Here is a 16927-nt window from a genome sequence, read left to right on the forward strand (position 1 = left end):
AAGACTTGTATAATAGTATAACCTGTGTTTGATTATTAGTAAACTAGCCTCCACAACTCTGTTCCATATGGCACATTTACACAGGACAAGAAAAGTTGTTTTCATACACAAAATTGTTGACATTATTACCCCGCCCCCCGAAGGGTAAGCAAAGGGGTATTGTTTTTGGTTTGGTTTGTTTTTCCCATTTACTTATAATGAGCGAAATTTCACATGACTGTAGCAGCAACACTATTGGTTGAATTCATACCAGATTGGGTTTATAGATTACCAGTGACCCCGAATAGGTGTGATTAAATTTTGGGAAAAATAAGTCAAAGTTTAAATTTTATGAAATTTTTTTTATCTTTGTTTTTTTTTCCATTAACTTATAATGGGTGAAATTTTACATGTCTGTAGCAGCAAAACTACTGGTTGAATTCATACCAAATTTGGTTTATAGATTGCCAGTGACCCCAAATAGATGTGATTACAGCTTGGGAAAAATTAGTCAAAGTTTACATTTTATGAATTTTTTTTTATTTTTTTATTTTTCCCATTAACTTATAATGGGTGAAATTTCACATGTCTGTATCAGTAAAACTGTTGGTTGAATTCATACCAAATTTGGTTTATAGATTACCAGTGACCCTGAATAGGTGTGATTACATTTTGGGAAAAATAAGTCAAAGTTTAAATTTTATGATTTTTTTTTTTTTTTTATCTTTTGTTTTCCATTAACTTATAACGGGCAAAATTTAAATTGTCTGTAGCAGCAAAACTATTGGTTGAATTTATACCAAATTTGTCTTATAGATTACCAGTGACCCCAAATAGATGTGACTACATTTCGGGAACAGTAGGTCAAAGTTCAAATTTTTTATGAATTTTTAAAATCTGTTCGCCCCCCCCCCCCCCCCATTTATTTATGATGGGCAATATTTCAAATGTCTGTAGGAGCAAAACTATTACATGAATTCATACCAAATTTGGTTTATGGATTGCCAATGACCCAGAATACATGTCATTACATTTTGGGAAAAGTAGGTTGAAGTTCAAATTTTTATGAATTTCTTTAATCTTTTTTTCTCCCATTTACTTATAATGGGTGAAATTTCACATGTCTGTAGCAGCAAAACTATTGGTTGAATTCACACCAAATTCGGTTTATAGATTGCCAGTGACCCCGACTAGATGTGATTACATTTTGGGAAAAATAATTCAAAGTTTAAATTTCATGAATTTTTTTTTAATCTTTTTTTTTTCCATTAACTTATAATGAGTGAAATTTCACATGTCTGTAGCAGCAAAACTACTGGTTGAATTCATATCAAATTGGGTTTATATATTGCCAGTGACCCAGAATAGGTGTGGTTACATTTCGGGAACAGTAGGTCAAAGTTCAAATTTTTTATGAATTTTGTTTTTGTTTTTTTTTTTCCCCATTTATTTATGATGGGTAATATTTCAAATGTTTGTAGGAGCAAAACTATTACATGAACTTAAACCAAATTTGGTTTATAGATTGCCAGTGACCCAGAATACATGTCATTACATTTTGGGAAAAGTAGGTCAAAGTTCATTTTTTTATGAATTTCTTTAATCTTTTTTTCTCCCATTTACTTATAATGGGTAAAATTTCACATGTCTGTAGCAGCAAAACTATTGGTTGAATTCATACCAAATTTGGTTTATAGATTGCCTGTGACCCTGAATAGATGTGATTACATTTTGGGAAAAATAATTCAAAGTTTAAATTTCATGAATTTTTTTTTAATCTTTTTTTTTTTTCCATTAACTTATAATGAGTGAAATTTCACATGTCTGTAGCAGCAAAACTACTGGTTGAATTCATATCAAATTGGGTTTATATATTGCCAGTGACCCAGAATAGGTGTGGTTACATTTCGGGAACAGTAGGTCAAAGTTCAAATTTTTTATGAATTTTATTTATTTATTTTTTTTCCCCATTTATTTATGATGGGCAATATTTCAAATGTTTGTAGGAGCAAAAGTATTACATGAATTTAAACCAAATTTGGTTTATAGATTGCCAATGACCCAGAATACATGTCATTACATTTTGGGAAAAGTAGGTCAAAGTTCAATTTTTTATGAATTTCTTTCATCTTTTTTTCTCCCATAATGGGTGAAATTTCACATGTCTGTAGCAGCAAAACTATTGGTTGAATTCATACCAAATTTAGTTTATAGATTGCCAGTGACCCAGAATAGGTGTGATTACATTTTGGGAAAAGTAGGTTAAAGTTCAAATTGTTAAAGAATTTCTTGACTCTTTTTTTCTCCCATTTACTTACAATGGACAAAATTTCACATGTCTATAAAAAACATACATTTTGTTTCAATTTACTTTAAACTTGGCACATATATAGAGGCAATTGATATGCTGATATCCCCACATGCATGTACATGATGACATCAGCTGGATCGATGCCAAAATAAGCTACAGTACGTGTGAGGGGCGGGGTTTGTTGTGCCTGGCTCCACTTGTTCCTTGTTTCGTTCAGTCAAGGCTCACTATTATGATAAGGCGCCACTTAAAGATACTGCAACTGATGAAAGACATGAATATTCCTTATTGTAGTTGTCCTACATGTCATCCATATTATCATCATCATCACATTTAAGTTTGATCTTTTTTTGAATATCTTTGACATATCGTAGCATGAGTCTCCTGAATTTGCCCCCAAAACACTTTTCATTTTCATTTAACATAATCCACCGACGTTACTGGTTTTACACCATGAAAAAGGCTGAATACATGTGTAGAGGAAAAAAAAAAAGACTCCAAATAACAGACGTCGATTTGCATGAGATTAATACTATCACAGAACCGCTGTATTTGTGGAAATACTGTGAATTTACTCTAGAAGTTTTAATTTACAAGTCAAAGATGCAATACAAATAGAGCTAAAGATTTACTGCAAGTCCCTCTATTAAATAAATATTAAATATTTAGGTATTAACATGAACATGTTTAGGTCATGTCAGTGGTGTTTTTAGAGTTTACCCCTATTCCCAGATGCAGGGTTCATGCATTTTTGAGGCTCTATCCCTTTGCAGTTCTTGTGCTTATTTCACTAGAATAAAATGACATAACGTCAGTATATAGAGTATGTCACTAAAAGCCGCCACGAATGAAACTGAAAGCTACATTACTTACATGTTTAGGGCTTTTACTGGAAGTGATGGATCTAGAATGGGCAGCAACTGGTGGTTTCTGAAATCTGAAAACTCCTCTCCTTTGTGTCCCAAACACACACTGAATATAAAGTCAGACCAACAAGTCACTCAGCCAACTGGTCATTACAACTGTTAGTCACCTGTTTTTGTAAGATAAGATAAGATAAGATAAGATAAGATAAGATGAGATGAGATGAGATGAGATGAGATGAGATGAGACGAGATGAGATAAGACAAGATAAGACAAGATAAGAAAAGATAAGATAAGAAAAGATAAGATAAGATAAAATAAGACAGGATACGATACGATAAGATAAGATAAGATAAGATAAGATAAGATAAGACAAGACAAGACAAGACAAGACAAGACAAGACAAGGCAAGACAAGATAAGATAAAATAAGACAAGATAAGACAAGATAAGAAAAGATAAGAAAAGATAAGATAAAATAAGACAGGATACGATAAGATAAGATAAGATAAGATAAGATAAGATAAGATAAGATAAGATAAGATAAGACAAGACAAGACAAGACATAACAAGACAAGACAAGGCAAGACAAGATAAGATAAAATAAGACAAGATAAGATAAGATAAAATGAGATGAGATAAGATAAGACAAGATGAGATGAGATGAGATAAGACAAGATAAGATAAGACAAGATAATAAAAGATACGATAAGAAAAGATAAGACAAGATAAGATCAAATAAGACAGGATACGACAAGACAAGACAAGACAAGACAAGATAAGATAAGATAAGATAAGATAAGATAAGATAAGATACAAAGATGAGATACCGTAAATGCCAAAAAGAAAAGCAACGTCAGTTATCTGGAATTATACAAGAAGGATGACCACCACACAGCTATTATATCCTCCTGAGTATTTTGTCATATCACAATATATATCGCAGGGTTCAAAAAAAATTGCAATGTCAGTTTTTTCCAATATTGCGCAGCCCTACTTATGGTCCAAAAACAGTCATGCACCTGGATGGGACTTACTATCAATAAATTCCGGTTTATGTCCTTTAGTGTTGGAGATCAAGACACAAGTTTAGAATGCAGAGGTGTCTCTAAACACATTGCATGATGATCGTATGTGTTCAAGTTATTCACATTTTTTTGCAAAAAGATTGTTTTTTAGTTTGTTTCTAACTCAATAACTCATCTGTCACTTTCCTTTGCAGCTTGTTTTATTTATTGTCTCTTCAATCCCTTGCTGTTTATAGTTATATTCTATGTTTATGGTTCGGCTAAAATTTGCTTAGAGGTCTTATTTATGTCTTTGTGCATAACAAATCAATGTAAGTGAATCCCCAAAGGAACTTTGTGTTGGTAAATGCAAGTTGTGAAAATTTACAGGATTTCACTTCTGTTGCAACATGTTGATGGTCATATGAACTATGTTTTCAGCTCAAAAATGTTCAATTTCATCACAATTAATGCTATATTTTCATGTCACAAATGGCCAAGTTATATTTTAACTGAATTTACCTGAAAAATAAATATTCTATTATTTTAGATTCCCCAATTTTTCTTACAAGATTCTATCCTACATATCACATGTTTTATTTTTACAGGTTCAATATGGAGTATGGTGCTGATCCATCCTGCTTATGTTACACCAATACATACATGAAGAATGTCACACGTCACTTTTTAAATCAACAGTTTTCTAATAATAAGCATTTTTATAAAGAAATAACAATTCTATATTGTTATTTACTCTTTAGCATGATGATAAACTATACAATAAATAATTCTGATCCTAGTTTTTGCACAGGGATCATTTGTGGAAACGGTGACATGGCTGCTGAGCATCAGTATGATGGGATCTGTAACAACCATGTCACATCCGTCCACTGCCACATTTTGTGTTTTTGTGTCAGCTGTTATTGTTTTAGATCCACAATACTAACATTTATGAATAAGAGGAGAATTAGCAATAGTAAGTATATAAGTTTATTCCTAATAAAGTACTGGTACTGACCAGAGCATCATGGGTAATGTCACGTCCGTCCACCAGCAAAAGTTTTCACATACACATGCTATTGAAAATCCAATATTTCTGAAAATAGAGCTTCCACTGTCAAATAATATCAGTCGTCTGTGCACAAATGGATTAGCATTATTTCAACACAGTTCTATGCATTTCTTACAACTTTTTTTTTTTGACAAAAATGGCCACTCATTTGACCCCCTAAATCACAGGTGTCAAACATGCGGCCCGGGGGCCAAATCCGGCCCGCCAAAGGGTTCAATCCGGCCCCTGGGATGAATTTGTGAAATACAAAAATTACACTGAAAATATTAACAATCAAGGATGTTAAAATAATTTTAGGTCAATTAATTCTAAAGTGGATCAGAACAGTAAAATACTATCATAATAAACTATAAATCATGAAAACTGCAAAGTTTGTCTTTTTGTTTTAGTGTAAAAATGTAAAATTACACAAAAATGTTCACATTTACAGACTGGTCTTTTACCAAAATAAAAAAAAGTGAATATCTGAAATCTCTTAAGAGAAGTATGTGGAATTTTAATAATATCCTCCCTGTTATTTAATGTTTGGTGTATTTGTAGATCCACTGTGATCTGTAAGTTGTGATTCACGTGTAAAAATGATAAACTAAGGCGTAATATTGTTAACATTGCACTTATTTTACTAAAGAATTTTCAGGTTCATATTTGTTCATGTTATGTTGAAGTACAATTCGTAAATGTAAACATTTTAATTACAGAATTTTAAGTGTATTTTTGCGTGTATTGTAGGATATTTAAGCATATTTAGTGTATTTTTTCATGTATTGTAGGATATTTAAGCATATTTAAGTGTATTTTTGCGTGTATTGTAGGATATTTAAGCATATTTAAGTGTATTTTTTCATGTATTGTAGGATATTTAAGCATATTTAAGTGTATTTTTTCATGTATTGTAGGATATTTAAGCATATTTAAGTGTATTTTTTCGTGTATTGTAGGATTTTTCAGCATATTTAAGTGTATTTTTTCATGTATTGTAGGATATTTAAGCATATTTAAGTGTATTTTTGCATGTATTGTAGGATATTTAAGCATATTTAAGTGTATTTTTTCGCGTATTGTAGGATATTTAAGCATATTTAAGTGTATTTTTTCGTGTATTGTAGGATATTTAAGCATATTTAAGTGTATTTTTGCGTGTATTGTAGGATATTTAAGCATATTTAAGTGTATTTTTTCGTGTATTGTAGGATATTTAAGCATATTTAAGTGTATTTTTTTGTGTATTGTAGGATATTTAAGCATATTTAAGTGTATTTTTTCGTGTATTGTAGGATATTTAAGCATATTTAAGTGTATTTTTGCGTGTATTGTAGGATATTTAAGCATATTTAAGTGTATTTTTTCGTGTATTGTAGGATTTTTCAGCATATTTAAGTGTATTTTTTCATGTATTGTAGGATATTTAAGCATATTTAAGTGTATTTTTTCGTGTATTGTAGGATATTTAAGCATATTTAAGTGTATTTTTTTGTGTATTGTAGGATATTTAAGCATATTTAAGTGTATTTTTTCGTGTATTGTAGGATTTTTCAGCATATTTAAGTGTATTTTTTCATGTATTGTAGGATATTTAAGCATATTTAAGTGTATTTTTTCGTGTATTGTAGGATTTTTCAGCATATTTAAGTGTATTTTTTCATGTATTGTAGGATATTTAAGCATATTTAAGTGTATTTTTGCATGTATTGTAGGATATTTAAGCATATTTAAGTGTATTTTTTCGTGTATTGTAGGATATTTAAGCATATTTAAGTGTATTTTTTCGTGTATTGTAGGATATTTAAGCATATTTAAGTGTATTTTTGCGTGTATTGTAGGATATTTAAGCATATTTAAGTGTATTTTTTCGTGTATTGTAGGATATTTAAGCATATTTAAGTGTATTTTTTTGTGTATTGTAGGATATTTAAGCATATTTAAGTGTATTTTTTCGTGTATTGTAGGATATTTAAGCATATTTAAGTGTATTTTTGCGTGTATTGTAGGATATTTAAGCATATTTAAGTGTATTTTTTCATGTATTGTAGGATATTTAAGCATATTTAAGTGTATTTTTTCGTGTATTGTAGGATATTTAAGCATATTTAAGTGTATTTTTTTGTGTATTGTAGGATATTTAAGCATATTTAAGTGTATTTTTTCGTGTATTGTAGGATTTTTCAGCATATTTAAGTGTATTTTTTCATGTATTGTAGGATATTTAAGCATATTTAAGTGTATTTTTTCGTGTATTGTAGGATATTTAAGCATATTTAAGTGTATTTTTTCATGTATTGTAGGATATTTAAGCATATTTAAGTGTATTTTTGCGTGTATTGTAGGATATTTAAGCATATTTAAGTGTATTTTTTCGTGTATTGTAGGATATTTAAGCATATTTAAGTGTATTTTTTCGTGTATTGTAGGATATTTAAGCATATTTAAGTGTATTTTTGCGTGTATTGTAGGATATTTAAGCATATTTAAGTGTATTTTTTCGTGTATTGTAGGATATTTAAGCATATTTAAGTGTATTTTTTTGTGTATTGTAGGATATTTAAGCATATTTAAGTGTATTTTTTCGTGTATTGTAGGATATTTAAGCATATTTAAGTGTATTTTTGCGTGTATTGTAGGATATTTAAGCATATTTAAGTGTATTTTTTCGTGTATTGTAGGATTTTTCAGCATATTTAAGTGTATTTTTTCATGTATTGTAGGATATTTAAGCATATTTAAGTGTATTTTTTCGTGTATTGTAGGATATTTAAGCATATTTAAGTGTATTTTTTTGTGTATTGTAGGATATTTAAGCATATTTAAGTGTATTTTTTCGTGTATTGTAGGATTTTTCAGCATATTTAAGTGTATTTTTTCATGTATTGTAGGATATTTAAGCATATTTAAGTGTATTTTTTCGTGTATTGTAGGATATTAAAGCATATTTAAGTGTATTTTTTCATGTATTGTAGGATATTTAAGCATATTTAAGTGTATTTTTGCGTGTATTGTAGGATATTTAAGCATATTAAGTGTATTTTTTCGTGTATTGTAGGATATTTAAGCATATTTAAGTGTATTTTTTTGTGTATTGTAGGATATTTAAGCATATTTAAGTGTATTTTTTTGTGTATTGTAGGATATTTAAGCATATTTAAGTGTATTTTTTCGTGTATTGTAGGATATTTAAGCATATTTAAGTGTATTTTTTCGTGTATTGTAGGATTTTTCAGCATATTTAAGTGTATTTTTGCGTGTATTGTAGGATATTTAAGCATATTTAAGTGTATTTTTTCGTGTATTGTAGGATTTTTCAGCATATTTAAGTGTATTTTTTCATGTATTGTAGGATATTTAAGCATATTTAAGTGTATTTTTTCGTGTATTGTAGGATATTTAAGCATATTTAAGTGTATTTTTTCGTGTATTGTAGGATTTTTCAGCATATTTAAGTGTATTTTTGCGTGTATTGTAGGATATTTAAGTGTATTTTTTATTTCACAGAATTTACTTTTTTCACTCAAAAGTTCTTATCCTATTTATTTTATTTTACTGGTCCGGCCCACTTCATATCATATGAGGCTGGGTGTGGCCCCTGAACTAAAATGAATTTGACACCTCTGACATACGTAAATTTTAGCCGAGTTATATTCTTTTTTTTTTTTTTTTTTTTTTTTACTCTGTTCCTTGTTGCACCATGGGCCTTATAGTTTTGCAGTTTCAGTCTTCTATATGTGCTGTACATCTGATAAAACTGACAATAAAGCTGACTCCTTCAGTGTCATTTTTCCATTTTATAAATTCATTGGACCCTTTGGTGAGCCGGTTTAGGCCCATGGGCCGTATGTTTAACACCCCTATGTCTGTGTCTGCAGATGGAAGTCGGTCTGGTACATGTTCAGTAGCAGTCGTCACTTCTGCATTGATGAAAAAAGCAGCAAAAAAGTAGCACCAACACAACTACCACAACAGTCAAATCCAGTTCTGTCTAAAGGGGGTCCATTAAGGCTTGGACCAGAACAGTAGAGATTGAAACAATATCATTTAAATCACAGGTGTCAAACATGCGGCCCGGGGGCCAAATCTGGCCCACCAAAGGATCCAGTCTGGCCCTTGGGATGAATTTGTGAAATGCAAAAATTACACTAAAAAATTAACAATCATATTTTTTCAGGTTCCACATTCAGACCAATTCAATCTCCAGTGGGCAGGACCAGTAAAATACTATCATAATAACATAGAAATAATGACAACTCCAAATTTTTCTCTTTGTAAATGTAAATATTTTCATGTATTTACACTAAAACAAAGTATAATTTCACAAAAAAAATGTAAATAACCTGAACAAATATGAACAACCTGAAATGTCTTAAGAGAAATAAGTACAATTTTAACAAGATTCGGCTTGTTACTAAATAATTTGTGTATTTGTAAGTTATAATGTACATGCGTAAATGATAAACGGAGGCATAATAATGTTAAAATTACACTTTTTTTTTTCAGTTAGTTCATGTTATTCACATCGTTTGAAAGGACAGTTTGCAGATGTAAACCTTTTCATCATGTAAATTTACTTTTTTTGCTCTAAAACGTAGAGAAAATTTTGGAGTTGACATTATTTCTATATTATTATGTTATTATTTTACTGGTTCGGCCCACTTCAGATCAAATTTAGCTGAATGTGGCCCCTGAACTAAAATAAGTTTGACACCCCTGATTTAAATGAATATAAGTCGACATAGAGCGGAAAAGCAGACATGCTCTTACTGGGAAACTCTAGGCAAACTCTGATACCGATGATATTTTTGTGTGGTTTGTAAGAGATAATTATTCTTTCATTCATTTTCTGAACCCACTTTCTCCTCACTGGGGTCACGGGGGTCGCTGGAGCCTATCCCAGCTACTTATGGGTAGGAGTGTATATTGGCAAGAATCTGGCGACACGATACAAATTACAATATTAGGATCACAATAGGATATATCATGATACTGTTAAAAAAAAAAAAGCAATTTTTTTATTTGTTTCTTTTATCAAAATGATTATCTCCTTGAAGAATTGAATTACACCAGAAATCTGCACAAATACTAAACACATTTTTATTTGATCACAACAGGATCTAATGCTATATCACAGAAAATTCCTGTGTTAAAACTTAAATTGTTTTACAGACATTACAGTTTAAGATCCTGTTCAAATGTTCATATTCTACTAATTCATAACTAACATCAGAACATTATTGTAGTTCAATCCCAACAAAGGAACTACCATTATTTAATAAAAGAGTGTTAAATAATAATAAATAAAATAGGAACAAAAAAGAAAACCAAAAAAACCAAAAATGAACCTCCACAAAATCTGAATTCGAATAAATACCTAAAATACTGATACAGTACTTTTTTAATATCGATACAGTATTGTGAAATGGAATATCGCGATATATTGCAGAACCGATATTTTCTTACTTATGGGCGACTTATAGGCGAAGGTAAGGTACACCCTGGACATGTCGCCAGTTCATCGCAGAGCTGAAGAAATAATTTGATCTTATTAAATTACCAATCCAATACCAATACCAATTTATTAAAACAAAACAAAAACAAAAAAAAACACATCAACTGTATGAAAAATATTAATAGATGCGGCAAAGTGGACTTTACTGAGCAGAGTTAGCCACTAGCTTAAAAAATATTAAAGTTTATCATCCAAAAGATATTAATTTACCACTAAATAGTTACATTTTGTTTCATTTTAGATGTTTCTGAAGGTTTTACAATGGGTTGATCTACTCTGAATTTAGATGGCATACAGCAAGACGTAACTGTAACAGCATTATCTGGCATAAATGGAAGTAATTGTAAATTAAATTGCACTTAAATCTAAAAAAAAAAGAAATTACCAATCCAATCAACTGATTCTGAATCAACCTTCGATTTTGTATATATATAAAAACAACAAACAAGTCAAATGACATCTACTACCAATATGTATATGTATATGGAGTAGAACTAAATAAATTTTGCTGAGAAATTCAATAAAATAAATGGATCTGAAGAGGAGCAGTTTAGAAGAAATGGGCATTTCTGACTTGGCATCACTGACATGATGCAGCGAAATTTCAGCGGACAAACCGGCAACCTTCGGACAGGACGTGGAAAAGGGCAATTAACCGACAATTAATAATGTAATCCAGCAAATTCTTATCAACAATTAATTTACATCCCTATTTTAGACACTTTAAAGCTAAATATTAGACTTCAACAATTGCAGCTCCGAAAAGATGAAGAAGCTAAAGCAGGTTTAAGATTGGATTGAAAAACAAGCAACTAAAAAAGATTAAAAAAAACAAACAAAAAAAAACAAGCAACTAGTACGACATGTTGGTATGTACGTACTGGAAATACCAACACGAACGACAGCAACAGTGAGCTGCAGACCACCAGGGGAAGTTTCTGCAGAACAACATGGCGTCTAAAATAACATATAAAAATAATACTTAGTGATTATGGTGGAAAAAGAAGTAAGTATTAGTTACACTGTGCAAAAATTTAATCAGCCAGTCATTTGAAAAGTAAGGCTGATAACTGTGCAACATGTTACTGTCAGTATCGTACTATTATAGGTACGATTTCTAATTCATTTTCCTGCCAAATTTGATTTTACTACTGCACAGCTTTTATGTTTGAGTTAATTTGAGCAACTTTATACACTGTTTTATGTTGTTGGAATTAAAAAACATTTGTGTCATTTCAATTTAAAAAAAAAAAAGGAAAAAAAAACAGTTCATTCTTCCTGGCAACTGTCAGAAGGAAACAAGAAAAGTAGAAGAATCAAATAAATCTGTCAGTTTGGTGCAAATGTTTAAATTTATGTTGTTAGAATTAAGAAATATTTCTGTCATTTAAATTTAAAAAATAAAATAAATAAAACAGTTCATTCTTCCTGGCAACTGTCAGAAGGAAACAAGAAAGGTAGAAAAATCAAATAAATGTGTCAGTTTGGTGCAAATGTTTAGATTTATGTTGTTAGAATTAAGAAAAATTTATGTCATTTAATTTTTTTATAAATTTAAATAAAATAAATAAATAAAACAGTTAATTCTTCCTGGCAACTGTCAGAAGGAAACAAGAAAAGTAGAAAAATAAATGTGTCAGTTTGGTGCAAATGTTTAGTTTTATGTTAGAATTAAGAAATATTTGTGTCATTTCAATTAAAAAAAAAAAAAAGGAAAATAAAACAGTTCATTCTTCCTGGCAACTGTCAGAAGGAAACAAGAAAAGTAGAAAAATCAAATAAATGTGTCAGTTTGGTGCAAATATTTAATTTTATGCTGTTAGAATTAAGAAAAATGTATGTCATTTAATTTTTTTTATTTTTTTTATTTAAATTAAATAAATAAATAAATAAAACAGTTAATTCTTCCTGGCAACTGTCAGAAGGAAACAAGAAAAGTAGAAGAATCAAATAAATGTGTCAGTTTGGTTCAAAGGTTTAGTTTTATGTTGTTAGAATTAAGAAAAAATTATGTCATTTAATTTGTTTTATAAATTTAAATAAAATAAATAAATAAAACAGTTAATTCTTCCTGGCAACTGTCAGAAGGAAACAAGAAAAGTAGAAAAATAAATGTGTCAGTTTGGTGCAAATGTTTAGTTTTATGTTAGAATTAACAAATATTTGTGTCATTTAAATTTAAAAAAAAAAAAAAAAAAAAAAGTTAATTCTTCCTGGCAACTGTCAGAAGGAAACAAGTAGAAGAATCAAATAAATCTGTCAGTTTGGTGCAAATGTTTAGTTTTATGTTAGAATTAACAAATATTTGAGTCATTTCAATTAAAAAAAAAAAAAAAATTAAATTAAACAGTTAATTCCTCCTAGCAACTATCAGAAGGAAATAAGAAAAGTAGAAAAATCAAATAAATGTGTCAGTTTGGTTCAAAGGTTTAGTTTTATGTTGTTAGAATTAAGAAAAATTTATGTCATTTAATTTTTTTAATAAATTTAAATAAAATAAATAAATAAAACAGTTAATTCTTTCTGGCAACTGTCAGAAGGAAACAAGAAAAGTAGAAAAATAAATGTGTCAGTTTGGTGCAAATGTTTAGTTTTATGTTAGAATGAACAAACATTTGTGTCATTTCAATTAAAAAAAAAAAAAAAAAAGGAAATAAAACAGCTCATTCTTCCTACTCCTACTCCTGCTCGCGCAAGGTATAAAGGAAGTGATGAAGGAAAGGAGGTAAGGAAAGGTGGAGGGAGGGGAGGGGAGGGGAGGGGAGGAGGGGGGAGGAATCACGGAGCCCGACCTTTTCCTCCACACACCGGAGCGGGGGGAAAAGCCCTGCCGCTGCCGGAGCTCCAGGAGCGGACACACAAGCCGCAGCAGCCCACCCCCCCCTCCTCCTCCCCCTCCCTCCCTCCCTCCCTCCCTCCCCCTCCCCGGGCTCAGGCTCGCTGTGCAGCCGGGCTCCTACTCACTATCTCGGCATGAATGAGCTCCGCAGGGCGGTATCCGCGGCGCTTTCGGAGGCACATCCGTGGGGCTCTGCTCGGTCCTCTGCCGCTCCGCACAGCCGCTCTGGGGCTCCGATTTCCGGCCGGATTTCCAGATCTCCTGCCCCTTTTGAATCCGTTGTATGTGAAAAAGAAGAAGAAGAAAAGAAGCAGAAGGAGTCCTCCTCCTCCTCCCCCCCTCTTCTCTCTGCCTCTCCTCCTGCTCGGGTTTTTCCCACAGAGGGAGAGAGAGTGGTAGAGAGACCTGCGCGGAGAACGGAGAGAGAGAGAGGCAGCCGGATCACCGCCCTGACCGACTGAGGCGGCACGGCGCATGCGCGAATTAAGACGGCCATTCAAGCAAAGGAGGAGACCCGGAGTTTTTAATACGGCCAATAAAAGTTTACACAGGCAGGGTTATTTATCACATATGAGGCAAGATGTCATAAAGGCTCACTTCGAGTCAGACTTTAACTCAAAAAAAGGTGATACTTTAACTAAAAAAAAAAAAAAAAGAGTTATACTTTAACTCAAAAAAAGTCATACTTTAACTGAAAAGTCATACTTTAACTAAAAAAAAGATAATACTTTAACTAAAAAAAATAAGTCATACTTTAACTAAAAAAAGAAGGTAATACTTTAACTGAAAAAAAAGAGTTATACTTTAACTTAAAAAAAAAGGTAATACTTTAACTAAAAAAAGAGTCATACTTTAACTCAAAAAAAGTAATACTTTACCTTAAAAAAAAAAGTCATACTTTAACTGAAAAAAAGGTAATACTTTAACTTAAAAAAAAAGAGAGTCATACTTTAACTGAAAAAAGTCATACTTTAACTCAAAAAATAAAAGAATCATACTTTTAAAAAAATCATACTTTAACTAAAAAAATAGGTCATACTTTAACTAAAAAAAAAAGCAATACTTTAACTCCAAAAACAAAAAAAAGTCATACTTTAACTAAAAAAAAAAGGGAATACTTTAACTGAAAAAAAAGAGTCATACTTTAACTAAAAAAAAAGGGAATACTTTAACTGAAAAAAAAGAGTTATACTTTAGCTAAAAAAAGTCATACTTTCACTGAAAAGTCATACTTTAACTAAAAAAAAGATAATACTTTAACTAAAAAAAAAAATAAGAGTCATACTTTAACTAAAAAAAGAAGGTAATACTTTAACTGAAAAAAAAAGTTATACTTTAACTAAAAAAAAAAAAGGTAATACTTTAACTCAAAAAAAGAGAGTCATACTTTAACTGAAAAAAAGTCATACTTTAACTCAAAAAATAAAAGAATCATACTTTTAAAAAAATCATTACTTTAACTAAAAAAAAAAGGTCATACTTTAACTTTAAAAAAAAAGCAATACTTTAACTGAAAAAAGTCATACTTTAACTAAAAAAAAGATAATACTTTAACTAAAAAAAAAAATAAGAGTCATACTTTAACTAAAAAAAGAAGGTAATACTTTAACTGAAAAAAAAAGTTATACTTTAACTAAAAAAAAAAAGGTAATACTTTAACTCAAAAAAAGAGAGTCATACTTTAACTGAAAAAAAGTCATACTTTAACTCAAAAAATAAAAGAATCATACTTTTAAAAAAATCATACTTTAACTAAAAAAAAAAAGGTCATACTTTAACTTTAAAAAAAAAGCAATACTTTAACTCCAAAAACAAAAAAAAAAGTCATACTTTAACTACAGATCAGGGTTTAATGCAGGTTATTTATTATTATATATTTTATTTATTATTATTATTATTATTATTATTATTATTATTATTATTATTATTATTATTATTTTATTTATTTATTTATTTATTTATTTATTTTAGGGAGTAATATATTTCCTCCATTCATAAATGTATAAATGTGTTCTTTTTTTTTTTTTTTTTTTTGCAATTTGACTTAAAAGCAGTGGAAAAAAATAAGTCGGGTACAAGAATTTTCAAAAGTAAGAAAACTGTAAAACTATTATAAATGTGTGTACAATTATGGCATAAACTCTGGGGGTAATATGTATCAAAATTTTTTTTTTTTTTTGGCCATTTTACTTCAAAGCTGTGAAAAAAATTGTCAGGTACAAGAGTTTTTAAAAGTAAGAAAACTGTAAAATGATAATAAATGTGTATACGGTTATGGCATAAATTTTAGGGGTAATATGCATCAAAAATTTGAATTTCTTTTTTTTTGCCATTTTACTTAAAAGTAGTGAAAAAAATAAGTCGGGTTCAAGAGTTTTTAAAAGTAAGAAAACTGTAAAACTATAACAAATGTGTGTACAGTTATGACATAAGTTTTGAGGGTAATATGTATCAAAAATAACTATATTCCATTTTTTTTTTTTTTTTTTTTTGCCATTTTACGTAAAAGCAGTGAAAAAAATAAGTCAGGTACAAGAGTTTTTAAAAGTAAGAAAACTGTAAAATTATAACAAATGTGTATACAATTATGGCATAAGTTTTGAGGGTAATATGTATAAAAATCATTAAATTCAATTTTTTTTTTTTTTTGTCATTATACTTAAAAGGAGTGGAAAAAATAAGTCCTGTACAAGAGTTTTCAAAAGTAAGAATACTGTAAAACTAGAATAAATGTGCGAACAATTATGGCATAAGTTTTGGGGGTGACATATCAAATAAATTCTTTTTTTTTTTTTTTTTTTTTTTTTTTTGCCATTTTACTTAAAAGCAGTGAAAAAAAATGTCAAGTAGGCCTACAAAAGTTTTTAAACATAAGAAAAACTGTAAAATTTTAACAAATGTCTGTACAATTATGGCATAAGTTTTGAGGGTAATATGTATAAAAAGAATTTAATTCAATTTTTTTTTGCCATTTTACTTAAAAGCAGTGGAAAAAAAATAAGTCAGGTACAAGAGTTTTCAAAAATAAGAAAACTGTAAAACTATAATAAATGTGTGTATGGTTATGGCATAATTTTTGGTGGTAATATGTATCAAAAATCATTGAATTCCATTTTTCCCCATTTTTTTTCTTTCTTTTTTTTTTTTTTTGTCAATAAAGTCTTTGAAACCTTTATAATACTTGTGATTGTTCTTTAATGTAATTGAAAACCTAATTGAAAATTTTTCCTCTTTCTAAGTTTATCAAAAGTTGTTGTTGTTGTTGTTGTTGTTGTTGTTGTTGTTGTTGTTGTTGTTGTTGTTGTTGTTGTTGTTGTTCTTCTTCTTCTTCTTCTTCTTCTTCTTCTTCTTCTTCTTCTTCT

At 29.6% G+C, this 16927-nt stretch overlaps 1 protein-coding gene across 1 annotated transcript in view; it reads right to left on the reverse strand.

Annotated features, from left to right (window-relative positions):
* Positions 1-13820, reverse strand: part of rgs19 (regulator of G protein signaling 19) — a 102427-nt gene extending 88607 nt beyond the window's left edge. Inside the window, 1 exon segment of the mRNA XM_030138556.1 lies at positions 13691-13820. The gene's annotated coding sequence lies outside the window, so the exon portion shown is untranslated.
* Positions 13821-16927: the final 3107 nt, after the last annotated feature.

This window comes from Sphaeramia orbicularis, chromosome 7 (genome assembly GCF_902148855.1).
Source record: "Sphaeramia orbicularis chromosome 7, fSphaOr1.1, whole genome shotgun sequence".
Taxonomy (NCBI): Eukaryota; Metazoa; Chordata; class Actinopteri; order Kurtiformes; family Apogonidae; genus Sphaeramia; species Sphaeramia orbicularis.